The sequence below is a fragment of the Poecile atricapillus genome, chromosome 1 (genome assembly GCF_030490865.1).
Source record: "Poecile atricapillus isolate bPoeAtr1 chromosome 1, bPoeAtr1.hap1, whole genome shotgun sequence".
NCBI classification, from domain to species: Eukaryota; Metazoa; Chordata; class Aves; order Passeriformes; family Paridae; genus Poecile; species Poecile atricapillus.
The window spans coordinates 178222718-178237183 of NC_081249.1; the positions used below are offsets into that span (position 1 = coordinate 178222718).

Sequence of the window (14466 nt, forward strand, 5' to 3'; positions counted from 1 at the left end):
AGATTTCACCCACAAGTCTGAATTTGCACCAAGTGTATCAACCAAGGGCAGGCTGCTGCCAGTCCCAGCCTTCTCACAACTGGGTTTACTGGTTTGTGAAATTGTCCAGCTCCCCACCAGGCATCGCAGAAATCCGCTCTCCAACAGTGCTGCAGACACAAACCTCTGCCCTGGCTCCTGCTGCAGCAGCTCGATTGAAGGTGAAACACAAAGTGTTTCCAGCTGAAGGGATTTAAATTATTATTTGCAGTAATTAGCACCTGCATGCCGGCCCAGTCACAATACTTTGTTGGGGTGATTTTACATAATTCCCTTCGTAAATCAGCCTCACTCAAAAGGGCAACATTAAGGAAAACAAAGTGAGAACCCCTTTGGAAACACTCTGTACCCCATCCAGAGCACATCAATACCTTCACTGTTAAACCTGGCAGCCCTCTCCCTCCACCAGAGGCCAAATAATCAGAATTTCAGCGTGTGCCTCCTCGTTATTGCAACCGATGCTAATTAAAAGGCAAAACATCTCAGTGATAAAGGTTATTGCAGACCTGCCAACCGCACCAGGCAGAGAGGCAGGCTGTCACTGAAACGCTGGTGAACCTGAATCCTGCTCCTCATCTCCCTGAGATTGATGCAAAATCACAGCCAGCACAGGGGAGAGGACACCGGTGATGCTTCCAAGCGCCTCCACGTCCGCGAGGCTGCGGCGTGGCGCGTAAATCCCAACCTTCCCCCTGCCACGGGTCTCAATTTATGCCTGCGCTAGCGCTGACCTCAGCGGGGTGGGAGGACCCAGTCCCACACGTCTGAAGGCAGCGGGAGCTGTGCCAAGCTGGATCCAGTGCCTGCTGGATCCACGGCTGCCTGGCACCTCCTGCAGCTCCCGGGGGAGGCCAGCTCTGTCCTGGGAACAGCTTCCTTCCAGGTCACCAAAACCGCTCACCCCAGTGCAAAATGTGGGATCTGACAGAGGAAAAGCCAATAAAATCCCCGTGCCTGGGTTTTTGCTGTCACTCCCTTCTGTTCAGGTCTAACAGCCCAGCTTGGGGAGGAATTGGGAAGCTCTTGCTCTGGAACAAGCTGGGAAAATCCTGCAAAAAAGCCCTGGACACTGGTAGGGATTGGGGAGTGCTGTGTGTGGGATTAAGGGCTCTGCACTTCCCCTCCTCGAGCACCCAGTCCCACAGCTTTGAACCTCCAGGTCCAACACACTCAGTGCTATCCCAGCATCTTTGGTCTATAATGAGATATAAAAAGGCAACCACAGAAATTCCCTTTCTCTGACTGGTCACTTTCCTGGGCAAATTCAAAGGTGGAAAAACTCTCAGAAGGACAGATGGACCTTTTGCCCACCAGGACCCCCAAGGAGAGGGCAGACAGACATCACACAAGGCACATGCACCATCTCCCTTCTCCAGCAGCCACATCCCAACTCACACCCTGGCTCCGTCACGGTGCCAGGGAGCACCGGAACACGATGGAAAATCTGCCAGTGATGCACAGCAACCTCTGGGTTCACATGGTGCTGGCTCCCCTCCGTGTTTCCAGCAGCTACATCACACTCTAAGAGGCTAAAAATACATTAGGAAAGTACTTAATGTTTCTTTTCCATCCGAGAGGCTGCTGCAGAGAAGCTCCAAGTGGGAGGGGAGGTGAACAGACCTGAGTGGATGCAGGGAAGAGAGGCAAAAAAATGGAGCAACAGGCACAGCACATCCTGCAAAAGGTGGTGGCTGGGGAAATCCCCACTGCAGGCAGCACTGCTTCCTTGGAAAACAAAGGCAAGAACCGTGTAACCATGAAAAGCAAAGTGTTTCTGACTACAGAACAGGATTTAAGGCCAGGTTGGATGGGACTTGGAGCAACCTGGTCTGGTGGAAGGTGTCCCTGTCCATGGCAAGGGGTTGGAATGAGCTGATCTTTAAAGTGCCTTCCAACCCAAACCAATCTGTGATTCTGTGGCTCAGCACTGACAAGAGCACAGAAGAATTCAGAAAGGAGCATCTCCTCCATTCCTAATTACCAAGATTAAGAAGCTCCATGTAAATTAGCTACACAATATTCCTTGTAAAATGCAGCAGTGAATATTTAACCACCAAAACAAATTCTGTTCCAAAGACACAACCTTCCTGCAACAGCTCCCAGCATTGCCCTGCGTGCAACAGGTGAGTCCTTCACCACCCAGAGGTGGTGGGATGGGTTTGTCAGCACAGCTGGGTGGCAAGAGGCACATAGGCTTCATTCTGGAAGAACAGCCAGTTTCATGGAATTCTGAAATGGTTTGGGTTTGGAAAGGACCTTCAAGACCACTCAGTTCCAACCACCCCCACCATGGGCAAGGACACCTTCACTATCCCAGGTTGCTCCAAACCCCATCCAACCTGGTCTTAAATACTTCAGGGATGGGGCAGCCACAGCTTCTCTGGGCAGCTCCTTCAACAATTTCTCTCAATTCTTCTTGGGAATGTCAGGCAAGGAACAGGTGACTGTATGACATGTAAGTTCTGGGGAAATGAAAAGCAAACAACCCCCTGCTCCTGTCTCCAAAACCCCTGTGTGGGATAAGGGACACGAGCCCTACTTGATTTGTTTCTCTTTTAAAGGCAGCTCTCCTTGGGCAGTGAGTTCAGCTGCCTACCACTGGCAGCTCCCCTCTCCATTAAGCTCTCCAAAGCAACAGCAGCCCCATCAAGTGTGAGCAGGAGCTGGGAATTTCAGCACTGAAGCCAGGCTGAAGGACAAGCCTTGATCAGATCTTCCCATCCTGTCACCCCAAGCAGGCTGGTGAAACCCCACCAGCAGAAAGAGCAGCTCAGCACCCTCCACCCAACCTGTAAACTCAGATGGGAGCAGAATGCCCATTATTTTGGTCAGATGCAGAGCAAACTGAAATATCTCTCATCAAAACATCCCTTAAGTCCCACTGAGATCCACAAGGACAGGAAAGCCCAGCTCCACTGTGAGTAGAAATGAGTAAGATTTTCATATTTTTTTGCCACTATTTTCCCCCTCTGCCTCCTGAGCTTGCCAGAGCTCCAGTCATTAGGAGGCTGTTTGTACAAACCCAGAAGTGATGTATTTTTAGCACTGGAGAATTGCATGGCACGATCATTAAGGAGCTTCTGCAGACAGCAACAAGAGCAGGGATTTTTCCTTCTCTAAATTGGCTCCAGCCACTACAGTTTTCAGCCCAAAGCAGACTTTCAGGAAATTCAGGAGGAGAGGGAGCCTTTTTCCATGACATATTTAATACTGAGCTGAAGTACACTCCATTTTCACACTGTGCATCCGACGGGAGGTTTTATGGATTTGTTTTCTAGGCTGTACTGTTGCACACTTTTGCTACAGAGCATAATACCCTGTATTATCACAACACTCCCTAGCAACAGGACTTTAATTTAGTGCAGAGATTTCCAATGCTGAGAGCATTTCACTGACTCAGAGCAAAGATGACACGCTGGGAAACCTTATCAAAAGCCCCACGGGTGCCAAGGGAATCTACACCACATGAATGGTGGCATTCGAGCTTCTCAACACAATGTGGCCAGTGCTGGCACAGAGAACACCTTGGGAAAGAGGAATTTGCTTCACTGATTTCACAATCCACAGTCCAGCCAGCGTGGAGTGATGTCTACATTGATGGTGGCAGTGCCAATGGGTGGGAAGTAAAAGTGAAAATCCAACAAGCGCTCAGTGCTCGGACAGAGAAATGTGGGGAATGGTTCAGTGGCAGAAATGGGAGCTCAGAACATCAAGGACGAGGTGCCACCTCCTGCTTCTCACCCCAAGGTTAGGAGGATGACAGATGCTTGGCAGACAAACCAACCAACCTCCTACAAAAGCTGTCCTGAAGAATGAAGCCAGCCTGACACTGGACAAGAGTGGGCAGTGCCAGTTTCCCTTTACACACTGGAGCACCCAAACCCCTGTGCATCGTGAGCATCCTGTTCCCAAACCTCAGGTGGGGAGGGTGGACTTTGGAAAGCCCAGGAAAACAGTGCCAGGGTCCCACAGAGAGCATGGAAAGGTGCAAAAGTCCCATCAGCACTGTGAACAGTCAGGTGAGGTGTTGCTCCACCTCTGCCCACTGAAGAGCAGGAGAAAGCAGGAGCACCATCCACAGGTGGGTTGAGAAGGCTCTCGGGGCAGAAATGACACCAAAACTATGTCCCTTGTGGAGAGCAGAGGGAAACCCATCAGCCCTGTGCATGCAACGAGGAGACAGGAATATCACAGCAGCCGTGCCAGGTCTGGTGGACAAAGATATCCCGATGAGATCCTGGGTCAAGTGGCTTTTGTTGGCTGCTGTGCAAAGCCAGCTGAGCTCAGCCGGCCTGCAGAGCCCGGCCCACGGCAACGGGATGGGTCAGCAAGGATTAAAAGCATAATTAAACTGGGGCTGCAGATTGCTTCCAGAAGCCCCATCACTCCCTGGAGCCCGTGAGCTCAGCCATGGGAAAACACTGCTGGTTTTGCTGCTTCTGGGACCTGGGGTACAGGTGGGAAATGAGTTCACTGCCTGCTTTCACTTACACCAGGGTTATATTGCTCACATGCCTCCACACGCCCTCATATCCAGATTTCCAGTGGAATTTCCTAGGATGCAGGAAGCCAAAGAAATAAAGCATGCAATTTCTGTACCTCTTCTTTGAGCCTAATCCATAAAAACACACGAATCTTCTGACTTTCAGTGAGAAGACTACAGGCACAACCACAGGCATGGAGGAAATGCTCCTCTGACTTCTTAATTTCAATTGCAAAAAGCTTTTCACCAAAAGCTTAATTGAAATGCAGATAAGTTCCTTCAAAGGCTAAAATAAATATATAAAAAATTATCTGAATGTCATAACGGTGTTGCCTAAAATGGATAAAGGATTTAGAAGGGGGAAAAATAATACTAAAAATAAGTTATGAAGGGTATGCAAGGTATTGATATACAGCACATGGCTTAAACTGTTAATCATTGAACAGATTCCAGTATAAAAATAAAGAGACTGAAGCTGCACATAATGGAGGAGTTGCTCTATTTATAAACTTCTCTGTGCAAAGGGCAGCAAGGGCTGGGATGAGCCGGCAGTGGAGGCAGAGGGACGCTGCTACGGAGCCTGTATTTGAGGGAAAATAAACAAGTTTTTTTTTTAATTTCTTTTTTTTTTTTTAAAAAAAACATTGTCAACAAAATCAAACTGAGTTGCCCAGGAGCCTGTGTGCCCCAGCCATGTGAGCAGCATTTCCAGCCCTGGCATGTGACAACTCTCCCAATTTAGCCAGTAACTGACTCCCTCTGACCTGTAATAACACCGCTCCCAAATTAGAGCCCTCAATTTGACTTGGCTCCGGTCCTCCCCTCCCAGAGACATAAAGCATCCTTTTTCCCCCTCCTCTCCCTGAACATTCCTAATCCCGTCCTTTTGCACTGCCAACTCAAACTCCCATTTAGTCTTCTCCTATTTTTTCTTGAGGGGGGTGTTGCAGAGGGCCGAGGGGGTGCAGGCAGCAAAGGGCAGGAAAAAAAAGACCGGTGGAAAAACACCAAGAGACAAAAACAACAACAAAAATCAGACAAAAATTCCAAGTTGGTGACATTCAGCTGGAAAAGCTCAATGACTCACATGCAAATAAAATCTGCCTAAATTCACTGTTGCATGACGCAGGCCACTGGCTTCAGCATGAAAAAGGCCGGGATGAAATCATCCACAATTAAATGGGAGCTTGGAAGGCTGCAAAAAAGCAGCGGCTCCCTTGGCTTAATGGGAAACACAAAGGAAGGAAGTTCAGCAGAGTGAGAACATCCCCCTTTTCCCCTCCTTTCCACCGACACCTCGCACCATCAGTCATCCCCAACCCTCCGTGTGGCTCCTGTGGCATCACACGTCGGATCCGGCAAGCTGCTCCCCAGCAGCCTGCTGCCAGGTTTTAATGGGCTTTCCTGGAATACCAGCTCAAAAGTAAAATAAATATAAATGTGGCTACGTAGCAAGACAAATCCCCCACCCCCCTCCAGCTTCTTCCAGAGATTTCTGTCCTGATCTTTGCAGAATGGTCAGAGATATTGGGAGAGTGAACATTGAGAAACCCTGGACCAAATCCAGTCTCTCCCCAGATCCCACGTATATGTGGGGAGGGATTTAAATCTCAGCTCTCAGGTTTGCTCTTGCATTGCAACAGTGCTTTAAACCTTATGAGTTCTCAAATACTGTCTGAAGTCACGTTATAGGAATGCACTTGGAGTGACCTGCAGGGAATGGGGAGCCAGGGTTTCCCTTATGCCAGGATGAGCACCAGGCTCTGCATCCTACCCCTTCAACACAACCTTTCCGTGGGGCTGTGCCATGAACCAGGTCACTGCCCTCCTTCAAGCCAAAAATAACAATGAGAGGGGGAAGAATAAACTAAAAAAGGTCATTTTAACCTGGATTGGGAATCATAGCATGGTTCTCAAAAGGCTTTTGGTGCTCCACCTAAGGGATAACAAACCTGAAAACAAGAGCTGGCACCTCTACACCCTCCAAAGTTCTGCTCTGGGGAATCACCTGGTGAGCATCATCCCTCTGATCTGCTCTGGTGAGATCTCACCTGGAATCTGGCATCCAGCTCTGGCACCCCCAACACAGGCAGGAGCTGGAGCTGCTGAAATGAGTCCAGAGGAGGCCACAGAGATGCTCCAAGGGCTGGAGCTCCTCTGCTCTGGAGCCAGGCTGGGAAAGCTTGGTGTGTTCACCTGGAGAAGGGAAGGATCCAGGGAGAGCTCAGAGCCCCTTCCAGGGCCTAAAGGGGCTCCAGGAGAGCTGGAGAGGGACTGGGGACAAGGGATGGAGGGACAAGACAGTGGGGATTGACTTCCCACTCTCAGGAGCAGGGTTAGATGGGATATTGGGAAGGAATTCTTCCCTGTGAGGGTGGGCAGGCCCTGGCACAGGGTGCCCAGAGAAGCTGTGGCTGCCCCTGGATCCCTGGGAGTGTCCAAGGTCAGGTTGGACCTTGGGGCTTGGAGCAATCTGGTGATTCTATGATCCACCTGGGATGCAGGAGGACAGTACCCCAAGCCTCCAAGAGCAGCTACAACCAGCTGTGAGGCCACTGTGAGAGAGGCCACTGCACCTCACTTCAGCTACAAAGCGAATCCTCTCTCTCAAGGAGAAATTAGGTGACCAGCTTCACATTCATTTGGAAACTGGGTGTTTCAGCCTTTCTGGACTTCCAATCAGGTTGGATTTGCATGTGCCTGGGATTATCCCCAGTGCTGTGCTTTTGGAAGATTCCAGCCTGAGCTGAAGACTTCTCAGCACTCGCTCACTCCAGCCTGCAGTGGCTGCAGGAGCAGGGTGTGAACAGGTCCATAAAAGGGAACTGGGAGACTTGAACCTCCTGCCAGTAAGCCTGCATTTGCTCTGGAGGAATCTGCACCTCCCCAGGAAAAAAAAAAACAACAAACAACTATAAAAATAATATATTGAGGTCTGCAAGTGGGGAAAAGGCTGCAACTGCCGGCAGGAGAACATCCGACTGTGCCTGGGCCATCTGGTCACCCACCCTCAGTGACACTGCCCTCCCTTTGCCACCAGATGCTAATTCCTTTCATCCTGCCTGGCCCTCCACTGGTGTAATTTTAGGTCTGTGAATAGGACCATCTGCCTTTGAGATGCTCGTTTATTTTTGGCTGAGCCCTCCCTTTCACCACTCCCTCCTTAAAGGAAGTCCAAACCAGGCCCTGTTGGGAGCAGTGTTCCTTGTCTGGTCCTCTAATCACCAGGCATTAACGAGCTATCTAGAGGATGTTCTGCACCGCTGTCACTCGTCAGATTGGGGGTGTCATTATCTTCAAAGCACTTTGCAAACACTTTTTTTCCTTCCTCCCAGTGTTGCCACCACAAAGTAGTAATTATTCACTTCGCTCTGAATATGGTGGGCTTGGTCCAGCACCCTGGAGCTCGGCCAAGACGTGCTCAGCAAAATTCAGCATGGCCAAAGTAAAGCTGAAACAAAGTGGTTCCTATCTTTGGATGCTGAGGACTGCTACGGTTGCTTCCTTTCCCACAGCAGGCATGGAAATGGTAAAAATAAAAATAAATGCTGGAACCACAGTGGCCAATAGTGTAATTTCCACGTATTAAGTGATGCCTGGAGAAAAAGGGAGTTTTGAGGAAAGTTTTGCTTTTATACACATTTAAGTGCTATGAATAAAAGTCACTGTCGTAATTATGGAAAACAGTAATTAGCAAAATACTGGATAAAAATGCTGAAAAAAAATGCTTCTGGCTGGGCTGACCATGTGGGTGCTCCCAGGCAAAGCTGCACATGGATAAGCCCTGAGACCACTGAAAGGCTCGGGGCAGCCCCACCATGCCAGGGGCTCAGCCCATCTCTGGGATGGATGTTGGATCTGTCTCTTGGGATAAATGTGTGTATTCCTACATGGCCCAGCCAAAGGCATCCCAAACTGCCTGGGAGAAAACAGCCAGGGTGAGCTAACAGGCTGAATCTGTGCACCTACCAGCCCCAAAATCACTGATTTTCCTTCTTTTTAATATTTTCACAAGTGTCTGAGACAGGTGGGAAGAATGGTTCCAGGTAACCCCTTCCAGAACCAATTGGCTTCTTCATACAAATCCAGGTTGTGGGAAGCTTGTGCAGCTCTACCAAATTTTGGTGTTTTTTTTAAAGATGAGGAAGGTTGTGGTTCAGTCTGAGGTTTCAGCCAGTTCTCAGCTCTGTTATGAACCACCAGGAGCTACAGGACGTGGAGCCTGTTGCTGGAAATCAATATTAGACACCAGAGAACATCTTTACAGGGGAACCCCCTCACTGCATGCTCCCCACAGGCTGAAGAGCAAGAGCCTGGTATGCTGCCAAGCTCCTCACAGGGAAAACATACCCAGGACTTCAAAGAGGAACATTTCTGTGCAATGCTTGAGGTGTTAAAATCAAGCCCTGGCTTTGGCTGGCCACAACTCTCTGCCCTGCAGGAGTCTGGGGAAACACTTGGTTGTTCATTGCTTCAAATTCTCCGCAGTAAATGAAAGAAAAAGTAACTTAATGGATCTGATCAGATCTCAGATTTGACAGGATTTCCTGCCTGGGTAAAACTGACCCCTTTTGCTTTGGCTTGAAGGTACAATGAACAGAAAACTCCTCTAGCTGGGCTGTGAAGTGAGGACAAGCAGCTTCATCCCCACGCTGGGGTGAATTCCCAGGAGGAATTAGGGGATGCAGACATCCCTCCCCTCCCCTTTCTGCTGCTCACATCACCCAGAGCAAAGCACTTGACCAAAGCCAGTGATGTGTCACTGCGAGGAAGAGACTTTCTAATTTCGCCCGCTTTGATCCTGCCCTGAAGCGCCCACGTCAAAGAGGAGGGAGGGGAGAGCTGGGGCTGAGTCAGGGAGGACAGGAAAATCTGAGCATCTACAACAGAGGCATTCAAAGCAAAGTGAAACTCCTCTTATTTTAGGAAAACCCCATAAAAAAGTAACACAATGAGCTGACTCTCCCCAGCTTGTAGCAGAGCAGCAACACTCAGCTGACTGCCTGTGTCTTTCCCAGCTGTACAAGCACTCGTAAGGCAGAAACACTCGGTTAAAATGTGCTTTTCCCTGGGTAATTCACCTTTCCCTGTGGAATTCACTGTGCTGCAGTGCTGCCCGCAGCAGCTGCCTTGTCTTTCCTTTATTACCAGCCTCACATTTTGTTTCTCATATACCCACAAAGAGCTGCAGGACCTCAAAACAAAGAGCGACGTTGTTCCTTCAGAATAAAACCGCTGTTCTCCCTGTTTTTATTGATATTTCACATAAACATCCTAGGAGCTGTAAAGATTCGTTTGGGGGGGGTTAAAACGATGTGTCCCAGTCACAGCTTTTTCACTGGGAAGGTTTCCATGATCTCTTTCCACTGAGGAAACATGAAATGGTAAATGTGGACACTGAACTCAAGGGACAAAGAACACCAGTCCTGGCAATTACACCTTCCCCCTGCCTTGGTGGCTTGGCCATGCCTGGTTCCTCTCCCAAAATTGCTGGTGCCCATCAAAGGCACCAAAATTACGCTGAGGAAGCCAACTCCTGTCCCAGCTCTGAGCAATGATGAGTTTGACACTTGTTAGTGCTTGAAACATTAAAAGCTATCCCAACTAATTCCAGTTCTCACCAAACCAAAATCATCCTCCTCCCCTCGTCTGGCTGAAATATCTGTTTTCAGCTATCAAAAAAGCCACTAGGAGCATTTGAGATTTCATTATCTTGACCAAATTCCATAATATTTGGGAAGAAACTTCCAACAAAATAAGAACCTTGTATTTTTGTGCAGGGAGAGGGAGGAACAGACCTCCCTGCAGAAGAAAATTCCCTTCCCTGCATCTTGTTTTCCTCTGAAGAGCAGCAACACATTGCAGTTACTCACAAGGAAGGATTCAACCTCTGTGACTCAGAAGAGATGAACAGGAGGAGTGACAGGATTTCTGGAAGCTGATGACCCCTCTCTTACCCTCCAGGCTACTGATTCCAGCTAATTGGAGCCTCAAGTGGCTCTGAGCCAGTCCACAGCAACACAGCAATAAATGTGCAGAAATCCAGTAAATTTGGAGAGATACACAACATTGGCTGGGATTCAACAGCCTGATCCATTCAGGGATGATAAAAATTAAAAGAATATTGTTAAGGGCATTGTCCAGCTGCCTTTTCAACACTGACAGGTTTGGGGTATCAGTCACCTCTCTGGGAATTCTGTACCAGTGTTTGACCACTGACTTGGAAAAGAAATCAGATTCACAGACTGGTTTGGGTTGGAAGAAACATTAAAGATCATCCAGTTCCACCCCCTGCCATGGGCAGGAACACCTTCCACTAGCCCAGGTTGCTCCAACCTGGCCTTGGACACTTCCAGGGATCCAGGGGCAGCCACAGCTTCTCTGGACAACCTGTGCCAGTGCCCCATCACCTTCATTATGAAGAAATTCTTCTATTATTATCTAATCCAAACCTCTTTTTACCTTAAAGCCATTACTCCTTGTCCTTCCAACTGAAATATTCTATTCTATTCTATTCTATTCTATTCTATTCTATTCTATTCTATTCTATTCTATTCTATTCTATTCTATTCTATTCTATTCTATTCTATTCTATTCTATTCTATTCTATTCTATTCTATTCTATTCTATTCTATTCTATTCTATTCTATTCTATTCTATTCTATTCTATTCTATTCTATTTCTATTCTCAGGTGCCCACAGGAAAAGTGAAGCCCCCAGCTCTAAAGGATTCCTGCAACTGCTCAGACACTCCAGGTTTCCAACTATCTTCGTGTGGTGTGAAGGGAAAATTCAGGATTTTGGGTTTTACACAACTCTGAGTTATCCTCTGCCTCCTCCACTTTCCCACTGTGTCTCCTCCTGGTATTAGGAAGAGAAATGTCTTAAGCAGAGGGGAATTGGAGGCTGCAGCTCCCTGGCAATCTGTTAAAGACAGGCACTCACACGGGTAATGCTTGCAAAGCCTCTGTTCCTCCTCTGGGCCACTTTACCAGCAGCAACACAGCAAGGGACTTGTTAAAGGCAGAAAATTGGGCACCAGGAACAAATTCCCTGCCCTGCCACTTTCCACAGCCCCTTTGCCACTGTGGAATATGCACATACAGACACCGGACAGCAAACTGCAACTCTCAACGTGAAGCAGTGTGACAAGGAAAGCTGCAAAGCAAACACTGAGGGTTTTACATGGAAACACAGCAGGAAGGAGTGTTATTCCCAGAGATGCTGACAATCGGTTCAGAGCATGAAAACACCCCAGCTTCAGCAGGACCAGCTCACAGCAGCACAGGGAGGAGCTGGTGAAGGTGGTGAGGAGTCCCGGCTTCCCACTCACACCACATACCGCTGGGAAAAACTTGGAAAACAGCTTTTGGGGAGAGATCAGAGATGCAGTAAATTCCTGGCTTGATAAAGCAACCAATGTGAGGCCATGCTCAGCTTTCAGGCCTTATAACAGCCACCACTGTTTGCAGAAGGAAGTTATTTCGGGGTGAAACCTGATCAGCTCCCAGGGCAGCAGCACAAAGGCTGGGAGAAGCATCTCGCTGCTCTCCCTGGGATGCAGCTACCAGGGAGCTGCCTGAACCACAGTGCTGGCACTACCTGCTGTCCCTCTCCTGCCCCTCTGTGTCACACAGTGCCTGCCCATGTCACTGACACCAACCTGGGTATGATCAGGATGCTGAACTCAAGACAGAGTGAAGTACAACAGAATTAAATAGATTTTCTCCCAGTATCTCAGAGGACTTTTGCTCCCAGCATGACTTCCAAGCATCTTTTCTCCTCCACCACACCAAGCTCAGCACTAGCAGTGAGGATTCCTCCTTTTCCTCCTTGCATGAGCTGAGAGGGGTGAACAGATCCCACAGCAAAAGCCATGGAGTTGCAAGGCTGGAGCTCCCCAGCCTTCCCTTTATCCTCAGCCTGGCCTTTCCTCTCTTTCAAGTAATTCTGACAGGAGTTTAAAGCTTCCTGCACCTTTAGGAGGTGTGGCAGGACACCTTGTCAGTGAGAGATGAGTGGCAAAGTCAGAGCTCCTCCAGTCCTGCTGTCCTCCTTGACATCAAGGCTGACATCTCCCACTGCTCCATATCCCAGTGATTTTCTCCAACACCAAACAAATTAGAATTTGGTTTAAAAAACCATCCCCTCTCCCCCAACCAGCCCAACTATCACTAGTGCAAGGAAGGAGGCAGTGGAGAATCATCTCCCTGTGACTCAGGTGTGCCTCCAGGTGGGTGACATCCAGGAGTTCCCCTGGATTGCTGGCCACGGTGCCACCCACCACTGAAGTTCCACTGGCATTCCCTGCTAATGGGATTGGGAAGCAGCCTCCCTGCCCAGGTTATCAGAGGTGTTCATCAGCCAAAATTGCTCCTGCAGCAACTCATCACTTCCAGCCATGGGCCAAAAACCACCTACCCAAGGAGAAGAATACAAAAGTAGCAAAGGGACATGGATGGTTTGGGATATGAGAGAGGAAAACAGCATTCAAATGTTGGATGAAAACAAAATAACCTCTGAAAACACTGCTACTTTTATTTTGTTTCTGGGTAAATCCATTGAATCAGAAGTACCCAAAGTCCCAGCAGCTGCTGTGTCCTGTGCAAAGTTTGCATTCAAGGAGGTTTTTCTTCCCCCCCAGCTCTTAAAATAAAAAGTCTGTTTCTCCAGCCTGGCCAAACCACTTCACCACACTGCAGTGCAAACCCACTCCCAGCTCTGCCAGTGCTGGGGATTACTGGGTTACAGATCTGTGGCCTTACCATACAAACCCAGTTTCCTGGATACTTGCACCACAGCCTCTAAATTCTCTTGTGGTCTGGACTGCATGGGCTGCTGGTCTCAATATTTTCAGATGCTGGAAGCAAGGCAAGTTCCCTGCAAGTCCCAGCCATTTTCTTAACCTTTGTTATTTTGTTTCATTTTCCTTTTCTGTGATGCTGTGGAAGTGACACAAGCCATGATGTGGCAGGACACAAAGGCAGCTCTGGACACAGCTGGGTCCTTCCATCCCTGACTCTCAGCAAACTTTTTAACAGATGATGGGGCTGCCTGAAACCACAGTTGCTTCCAACCTCTTTTCATATAAAGACCGAGTGAAGGTACTTTTCATTACGTAGATATGTCTATTACCAATATAATTTATGGCTTGGCATTAGTCAGGGAGATTAATGAAGCGTCCTTGCTTCTAAAGATAAAACATCTTTCCAAATCCTTCTGATACATGTACTGCTTGCTCAGCATTCCTGCATTATTCATTGGTAACATCAGAGCACTTTAGCAGTGCCTTTCCCATAGCATTGCCCTCCAAAATGGGCTGCTCCAGGTGGGCTGAGGAGACCCAGACTCACCTCCTTATCCTGAACAGGGCAGTTTAACTCCTCTGGGATTATTCAGGTGAATGGGGCTGTCTCTCCGCTGTTTCTCCCCAGAAGCCTCCTAGCCTTTCACATTGGGGTTTATCCTCCAGCCTCCTAAAGGATCATTTAGGTTTGAAAAGATCCTTAAAAATCCCAGATCTTTCAGTCCAGCCATTAACCCAGCACTGCCAAGGCCACCATTAAACCCTGTCCTCAAGTGCCACATCCACACATCTTCTAAATCCCTCCAGGGATGGGGACTCCACCACTTCCCTGGGCAGCTGTGCCAGTGCCTGACCTTTGCCAGTCTGATGCTGGGGACTCTCTGGGTATCTTAGCAGTGCAAATTTCCCCAAAGTTCTGTGAGAAGCTGAGGCTGCTGACACGAGCAGTAGCATCTGATCAGCCAATGTGTGATGCTGAGTAAGGACATGTTTGTCATTTCTTCCTGGCCTGTTTCACAAGCTTTGTGGCTACTGTCATGCCCCGGGCACCTTCACAGCACATGGGGTGAGGCCTTAAAGGGAAAGAAAAAAAGCCAAGCTCTGCAGAGGTGACTGCAGCTGGCTACAGGGATCAAAG

The 14466-nt window shown here is 48.6% G+C and overlaps 1 protein-coding gene across 5 annotated transcripts in view; it reads right to left on the reverse strand.

The window, feature by feature from the left end:
• The window catches only part of SAMD4A (sterile alpha motif domain containing 4A), a 97000-nt gene that overhangs the window by 43375 nt on the left and 39159 nt on the right, over window positions 1–14466 (reverse strand). The window lies entirely within an intron of this gene.